Source organism: Acinonyx jubatus, chromosome B1, assembly GCF_027475565.1.
Source record: "Acinonyx jubatus isolate Ajub_Pintada_27869175 chromosome B1, VMU_Ajub_asm_v1.0, whole genome shotgun sequence".
Classification (NCBI taxonomy): Eukaryota; Metazoa; Chordata; class Mammalia; order Carnivora; family Felidae; genus Acinonyx; species Acinonyx jubatus.
In genome coordinates, this window is record NC_069382.1 from 103,261,482 (window position 1) to 103,270,734 (window position 9,253).

Consider the following 9,253-nt stretch of genomic DNA (forward strand, 5'->3'; position numbering starts at 1 on the left):
GGACCTTTGATTAGATATTCCCATGCCCTGAAAGAGTCAGAGTGGAATTTTATTTTATTTATTTATTTTTGTTGTTTGGTTTTGTTTTTGAGAGAGAGAAAGAAGAGAGAGCAAGCGAGCGTGTGCATGCAGGGGAGGGAGAGAGAAAATCTTAAGCAGACTCCACACCCAGAGAGGAGTGGTCCTGGGACTCTGTCTTACCACTGTGAGATCATGACCTGAGCTGAAATCGAAAGTCAGGCGCTTAACCAACTGAGCCACCCAGGTTCCCCGAGTTTGGGATTTTAGAAAGCTGGAAGGTTGTATATCCTTCTTGCTCTAAATGACAGACAGCTTATAGAAATGACTGAACCCTTTACTGGTTCTAGTAGCCTACAAAAATGTCAAGATGATAAAATTCTTTGGCCATATGACATGTATTAGATTGGTTTATTTAAAAAATTTTTTTCATTAGTGCTCCCACTTTGTGCCTTTCGGGGATTTTAAGAATGTGGATTTATTTTTTGATACTCCTTTTCAAAAAAGCTTGCTCTGTTATCTATATCATATTTCATCTGTAGCATATATTTATCATTTCAGTTATCAAAAAAATCATTGAACATTTATGAAGTGACCCTAGGAGTACAGTAGTATTTTAAAAAGAAAAGCAAAGCAGGAAGCTTCCCTGCCTTTCAATGTATTGATGTGGGGATAGGAGGCCATACTCTTGTATAAGATTTTAGGAAATAGATATGACTCATGATTCCATACATTCTGAATGTTTCCAGATATGTAGTTAAATTCAGAAATGCCATTCACTTCTTTCTTCTTTTTTCTTCCCTGCACAAAAACAAAGCAAAAAAAAAAAAAAAAAAACAAGATCAAGAAAACTTCTACAGAATAAGATATTTAGTATTTTTATGCTTGTGTTTTGGCATTTTCTTTAGCTAGATGTGATGGAGGCACAATCAAGTTTGTCGATGCTTTGGGGAAAACTGCTACCTTCATGGGTGACTGCTACTTCCAACCATCCATCTGCAAGTACAGATACTTTAGGGTTATGCCATCTTTTCCTATGAGATAGTTAAATCTTACAGCCCTATTTCAGAAATTCCCATCTGTGCACATATGACATTTAGGTCACTGTAGTAGCAGATCGATATGCAGCCTATATTTCCTTTCTCTTCACTTGCCCAGCAGAAAGGCAGGGAAGGAACAGATAGCTGTGTCAGCCATTGCCTCCTCTAGCCTTTCCTTCCTATCTTCTTTCCCTAACCCAGGAACATTAAGGCCAGGGAACAGTTTTTCCTCCAGAGAGACTTTCCAATTTAGTGCAATGCTAGTTATAGACAACAAAGACCCTCTAACAGTGGATGAGGCAGCAGTGAAGAAAGCAGTCTGATCCAAAGCCTCACATTTGTGAAGCAACTCAAATCATCTCCAAATGAGCTGATATCATATTTAAAAAAATTTTTTTAAGTTTATTTATTTTGAGAGCGAGCGAGAGAGCAGGGAAGGGGCAGAGAGAGAGGGAGAGAGAGAATCCCAAGCAGGCTCCACACTGTCAGCACAGAGCCCAATGTGGGACTCAATACCACAAACTGTGAGATCATGACCTGAGCCAAAACCAAGAGCTAGAGGCCTAACCAACTGAGCCACCCAGCTGCCCTGAGCTGATACAGTATTTTTTAATGTGACAAATGTGTTAGTGTAGACTTTAAGGATATGCCACAGTTTTTGTAACCACCTTTAGCTTTTCTATTACTACTATTTACATAAATACTAAGGACCTCAAAAAATGGAAGTTCAGGCTTCTAGCAACCTCCAAGAAGCCTTGAGACAATATGAAATATTTTTGTCAGACTCACAGCTTCAAATGCAAAAGAAAGAGTCTGTAAACTAAATACCTATAGAAACCATTAAAAAGAAGAGAAAAACAACAAATTATGCACTTTTGTAAGTTGAAATAATTATTGTATTTAATGACTCTGGAATAAGGCTTTGAATCACAGTGACAGAGATTTAACAATTTTTAATAGGTTAAAAATTATTTGTATATTTTGATAGGTCTTTGGCCTTCATCTAAATGCTTCTATGTGGCGAGTGATGATTATAAAAGAATTTTGGGAATGTCATTTCAATTTGCAATCGTCTTCTATTTTTCAATGTCTAAATTAAAGCAATATATTATTCTAAGTAGTTTTTAAAAATGCAGATGTTTATAAAGAGCACATCAGTATTTCTGACATAAAATAGCTAGTAAATATATCACTTTTCTTGAAAAATATCCAGCTTGGATTTATAGTAATTAGTGACACTGTTCAGCTGTTGGAAAGTCAAGGCATGAAGATTTAAAAGAAAGTGTATTCTAGCTGGTAGCTGCTAACTCAGCTCAAAGAAGTGTACCCCAACTCTATTTATTATCTCAAGAGATGCTAAAGTGAAAATATATCAAAACCAAAAATCTCAGCAAAATGATTGGTTATGAGAAAAGGAAATGGAAGGGGTATCAGGCTTCTTGGAAGCCACAGAACGATTAATTTTACCTGCTTCCAAGTCTCCTTGCAAACACTGCCTGTGAAAAGTATACAAGGTTGAATTAGTGGTATACAGATCTCATTTTATAGAACAGCGATTTAAACCTTGGTCGACTAACTTAGAGCGCTGCTTCTCAAACTTCAGTGGTACAGCATTCTCCTCTGGAGGGCCTAGTAAATCACAGGTTGCTGGGCCCCACTCTCAGAGGTTCTGATTTTGTCAAGGTGGGTGGGTCCTGAGAATCTGCATTTTTAACAAGTCCCCAGGTGATGCAGATGCTGCTTATCCGAGGCCACACTTTATGACCCCCTGGATTGGAACATTATTGAGAACACTGATTGTCTTTATGTGGTCTGTAAGAATGAGCATCTATTTGTATATGTTATTTGGTTTTCAAAACTACCTGTTTTTATGTTACTCATAATAAATATATAATAAAGTCAATATTTTAATTGGTTCTCCATACATTCATTTAGGTAAACTATCAAAAAAAATTTTTTAAGAAGAAGTAGCAAGGTTTAGAAACAGGCAAATGGCAGCTACACTCTTACCTCCTTGAGGGCTGCCTCCCTCACTATTTCATTTTGTGTTTTTCACTGCCCCAGGTAGAGTCTTGCACAACAGTGATCATTTAAAATACACTAAAGAAGAGAAATAAGTTATTTTCTTAGTCTAATAGGTAATGTTTTATACTGTCCTTGATAAAGGAAATCATTTTATCCTGTCATTAAATTTTTTTTATTCTGTAGCCAAAAAGTACCTCTACTCATTATTTTCTATCAATTCTGTTTAATTTCAAATACTTTGTCCTTAGAAATAGTTTTTTCTCTATATGCAAGTAGTTTAAGTTCTTCTGTGCTGGTTGTAATGTTTGTAGAGTCAATCACAAGCCCAGGGTGATGACTGTTTGGCAGTGTAAACATATTCATATCTATAGGTTTAAACTGTTGAAATAACTGATGTTTTGTTCCATCTTAATGGGGAAATATAAGCAGTCATCAAACTAAAGAACATGCTATGTGAGTCTTCAAAGCTATCTCTTAATATTCGGGCAGGACCAAACATCATTCAGGTGTTTCTTTGAACTAGCTTGCAACATTAAAACATCATTTTATAGTTTGGCCTCATGCCATGTAGTATAAGACAGATTCACTGTGAGAGCATAGTGGGTGATTCCTCTCTCAAATTGTGTGAAAACAGGCTTCATAAAGACCCCAGAATATATTCCCTTCCATTTTAGGATGATGTTTCTCCATTACATCTGATCCTTTGATTTCAAGAGGTTGAAGAAAATAATAAATATTCAAGGAGTAAGAGTTGTATGAATTAATTTTGTTTTGCTCCTCTGAAAGAATGTCTTTGAAATAGTGATATGAGAAGTTGTTAGAGAAAAGAGAAATAGCAGAGAAAATTGAGATGCCCTGTACCTTATGGATTGACAAATCCAATATTTTTAGGCTTGAGGCTTTTTGACTTCTCCACCAAACATTTGAATTAGAGAACTGTGGGTATAAAAAAATGAAAATTTAATTGGTAAGGGGAAAATTTATGCATATACTTTTTCTCCCTCAGACATGAACAAGTGCCCTCAGTAGTATAGAAGAAATGAAAATGGAAACTCTGTTCACCTGGCATTAAATTTAAGTGTTGCTTAGCATCTTTCGCATTCTGAGAGAAAAGGTAGTATATGCTCTCATTCATTTTTCTTAAAATCAAACTTAAAATCAAATGCATACACTTAGATGAATGAAATTACAGACACCTAATAGTTAAGTGCAAAGTATTTTTCTCCAAAGTTTCATTTTAATCGTTGGGGGATTCATGATCATTTTATTTTTCCTCTGTAGGATACCGTGCAGCCCTCTGGAAAAGATAAATTAAGTATTGATTGGACAAATGAATCCAAATCTTAAAATGTTATTTTTCTTAAGGTGTATGTAAACTTTGTTTAAGAATTAACCTTTGAGGGGCACCTGGGTGGTTCAGTCGGTTAAGTGACCAACTCTGGATTTTGGCTCATCGTGATCTCTTGGTTTGTGAATTCAGGCCCTGGGTCCAGGTCTGCACTGACAGTGCAGAGCCTGCATGGGATTCTCTCTCTTCCTCTCTCTGTCCTTCCCCTGACTCACACATATGCTAGTGGTCTTCTCAAAATAAACATTAAAAAAAAAAAGAATAACTTTTGAAAGACTCCATTAGTAATTGTGCTTATAGTTTTAATTTAATTTAATTTTAGAGTGAGAGAGAGAATGATCAGGGGAAAGGGGCATAGGGGGCAGAGAGAGAGAGAGAGAGAGAGAAGATCTTAAGCAGTCTCCACACTCTGCGTGGGCTCGATCCCACCACCATGAGATCATGACCTGAGCTGAAGTCAAGAGTTGGATGCTCAACTGACTGAGCCACCCAGGCACCCCATGCTTATAGTTTTATATATAAAATATACATTTAGAACTTAATCCTCTTGTTGATTAGGGCAGGGCATAAGGTTATCAGAGACTCTCTAGAGTTCTAAACCTTGTGATAACTTCATATTTATGCAAAGAAAGATTTTTTAAAACTTGGTTAAAGTGCTTGAAGTGGTAACAGGAATATTTTTCATTCAAGCTTCACTACTCTGGGAGCAACAGTTTTCTAGCCCTTATGAATCTTAACTGTAACTCAATATAGAAAACTATAGTTTTCAATATAAGATAGAATTTAAACCAAACAAAGCCAGGAAAACCATATCAATTTAATTGATAGTAATAATAGAACCTCTGCACAAAAATAGCAACAGAGATGATAATGAGACAGAAAACATGATGAGTGCTTGCCACATGTTGCAACTGTGTATATGGTGTGTATTGTAGCCTGTATAAGAGGTCAACAAAGTATGATTATCATTGTGTACAAGTAGAAAACCAGGTTTAGGAAGTGAAGTAATTTAAGTTCCAAAGTCTATACACTGTTGGAGACCTTTGAAGTAGGTTAGGTGTAGGGTGGGGAGGAGAGAGAGAAAAAAAGTGATGATAGAGATATAATTCTACAACTTAGGCTCATTTCATTATACTGTGATGCTTTCCCAATGGATTAGTTATGCTTAGACCATCAACAAATATGTAAGGGGTATGTATATACTTGTATATAATATGCTCAGAAATACAGTAATGAGCTGGACCCTGACCTCCTGACTTTCACATTATTATTACAGAGCTATTATTCCACAATTAATTTAATTACATTAGTTATAATTATTACAATTAAGTGCCTCAATGAAACATACTGGGCAATGAGAGTGAATATCAAGCAACTTGACCTAGTCTGGGGAGGAGTAAGGGCATGTAAAGGGTCAGAGAAACTGACTCTTCAGGGTTTTGGTCTCTGTGGGACTGACTTTTAGTGACTCATGACATTTGGCCTAATTTCTTTCTTTAGTTCTCCAGAAAAACAAAATAAAACAAACAAATAAAAAAAGCAAGAAACAAAAAACCACAGTTACAGCCACAGAGTATCCAAGGTAATAGAGAGTGAAGGGTGGAGAGTGTACATGAAAGAGTTTAATTTCTATAATCCAGCAACAACTTGTTTCGGAAAGGTCTCAGTGTTTGCAACCACCACGTTTCTGAAGGATTGGATTCACTTTTGTAACTAATAGTTTACTTAACAAATTCTCTTCATGGGGTGCCTGGGTGCCTCAGTTGCTTCAGTGTCACAGTCTTGACTTTGGCTCAGACCATTAACCCACAGTTTGTGGGTTGGAGCCCCACGTTGGGCTCTGTTCTCAGAGTGCATATCCTGCTTTGGATTCTCTCTCTCCCTTTCTCTCTGCCCCTCCCCTGCTCATGCTCTCTTTCTCTCTCCCTCAAAATAAATAAAGTTAAAAAAATTAAAAAAACAATCAAAGGATTTCTCTTCATAGTCACTTATTCAAATGTTAAATCTCTTCCAGTAGTACAGAACCCTTTACTAAACTCTTGTCCCTCCCTCTGGCTTCCCTTCCCTTCCTCTCCTTCTCTCCTTTTCATCAGTCCTTTGGCTGAGGCTATGTCAAACACAGCAAAGAGGCCAAAACAAAAATATGTCAATTATCTGGATATTTCCATATATCTAGAGCTTAACCAGCATCTAGCATTTGTTCAAATGCTTAATATCTCACATTTTAATTCTTCAGTGAAATTGGTTTTTTGGCATTACAGTGTAGTAGAATCTATGTAGAGGTATATGACCTACACACTAGCTTGAGCTGTGTGTGCTATTTGCCAGTTACTGAACTTTGGGCTGGTCACTTAACTTCACCTGCTAAGTGAGAGGAATGGACACTCATTGAGAGAATTGAGAATAAAATACAATATGTGAGAAAGTACTATGGAATTTGCAAAAGGTTATACAGATAAAAATTTTTTTAATAGGGTTATCAGGTTGATCATGTTTATAATAATTAAAGCTATAAGGCTATCTCAAATTGATTTACCTGAGACCCAAATCTTGGGGTACTAGTAAATTGAGCATGATTTTCTATTCAAACACTTTTCTACCTTTAATGGAACTTAATTTCTATTCTCATAATAAAACTACAAGTAGTAGTAAATGTAAATGTACTCAGAGAACATGTAAATGTACTCAGATTAGTAAATGTAATCAGAGAACATCATCCAACTACCTACTAATGTATGCCAGATGCTGTCGTATTCCTTATTTCACTGGATTGTTGTAGAAGTTCTCACTAGAAGGTCTCTGATTGGAAGACAGTCTGCTGGTTGTCTCCCAATATTCACTCTCTGCTTCTTCCACAGTAATCACATTGGTATCAGGACACATGGCAGTCTGGAGGAAAGAAAGGCTACATTTTTCAACTAGTTGTGGCTCAGCTTAAGCTAATGGGATACAGGAGGGTAGATTGTATGATGGTTTCTGGGAACCTTCCTGTGGTAGACAGATATGAGAGAAGCCCTTATTATCTTTAATTTCTGTTGTTCAGTCCCTTGTATAATCTCCCTCCCTATGAGGGTGGGCAGGATCAGTGATTTGTTGCAAACCGATAAAATATGGCAAAAGTGACAGGATGTCATTTTCATATTTAGGTTATGTTACATAAGACTCCATCTTGTTAGACGAACTCTAGAGGCTCTCTTTTCTGGCTTGATGATTACTCACCAATCAAAAAACAAAACAAAACAAAACAAAATAAACGAACAAAAAAAAAGAAAAAAAAACCCTCCAAAATCTTGCCATTTGCAACAATGTGGATGGAACTAGAATGTATTGTGCTAAGCAAAATAAGTCAGTCAGAGGAAGATAAATATTTGGTCTGATGAAATAACTGGCCACATTTGGGGAAGCTAATGTGTTAAGGAACTGCAGATGTCCTTAAGAAACTGTGGGTGGTCTCGAGAAACTGTGAACAGCCTTTAGGAGCTGTGTCCTCTAGGTGCTAAAGTCAGCCTCCAGCCAATAGCCAGGAAGAAGACAGGGCCCTCTGTCCTACCTACACAATCACAGGACAGGAATTCTAATGACAAGAGTCATCTTGGAAATGGATTATTCCCCAACTTAGCCCCCAGATGAGAATGCAATCCAGCCAATATCTTCATAGCAACACTGTGAGACCCTAAGCAAAGGAACTAGCAAAGCTGGGTCTGTATTCCTGACCTAAGGAAACTGTACAATGGTAAATATCTGATAATAAATATACTCCTTCAGAGACAGCTGGCACAAACCCTTTACCCTCTCTTTCTCTTTCATGTCTTCTTCCATTGTATTGCCTAAAACTCAGCTACAACTTTACTGGGCCAGGAGGTTGAGGACCACACTTTTGGGATGGTGGAGCCTTGAACTAGACAAGATTTAGGTTCCTCGGGGAGGGGAAAATTTATGTGGGCATAACCGTTTATCTTGTTTGGGCCATTATTTTGTCTTTTCTACTTTTCTATCTTGTAATGCTGAACTATTCCAAATGATTCAGTAAATATTATTAACTGGAATTTGTTTCTAACTTTTTGAAAAAGAAGACCTCTACAAATATTTGTGACATTTAAATGTCATGACTTCTCTGCCATTAAGATTAAAGTTTACTGAAGTCACTGTAAAACATCTGCTTGCCATGTGAAAAATCCAATCACACAAGCATTTGGCATGAAAGAGACAAAATATCCCATCCTTTTTTTTTCATTAAATTTAAGCTTTTATTAAAAAAAAAAGTCAACTTGGGCCATCTATTTTTGTGTTCAGAAATATTACCTCAATAACTAAACATATAAATTGGATCCCCAGCCCTTGTCTGTTGATATAGAAGTTTATTTTGGGTACCTAAAATATCTAGATTTCTTTTTCATTCATTGATAAGATCATTGCTTAACTTTGGGCATATATAAGTTGTGCTTTTTGCTGATCTTTTCACAATCTTTATATAGGTCCCTCCTCCATACTTTTTTTTAAGTTTATTCATTTATTTATTTTGAGAGAGAGAGAAAGAGAGAGAGAGGGAGCGTGTGCCCATAAGTGGGGGAGGGGCAGACACACATACACACACACACACACACACACACACACACAGAATCTAAAGCAGGTTCCAGGCCCTGAGCTATCAGCACAGAGCCCTACACGGGGCTCCAAGTCACCAACTGGGAGATCATGACCTGAGCCAAAGTAGGATGCTTAACCCACTGAGCCACCCAGGCTCCCCTCCCTCCTCCATACTTTTACTCAACTCTCCAGCTGTGCTGATCTCACCTGCTGTGCACTTAAGTGGACCCTTCCT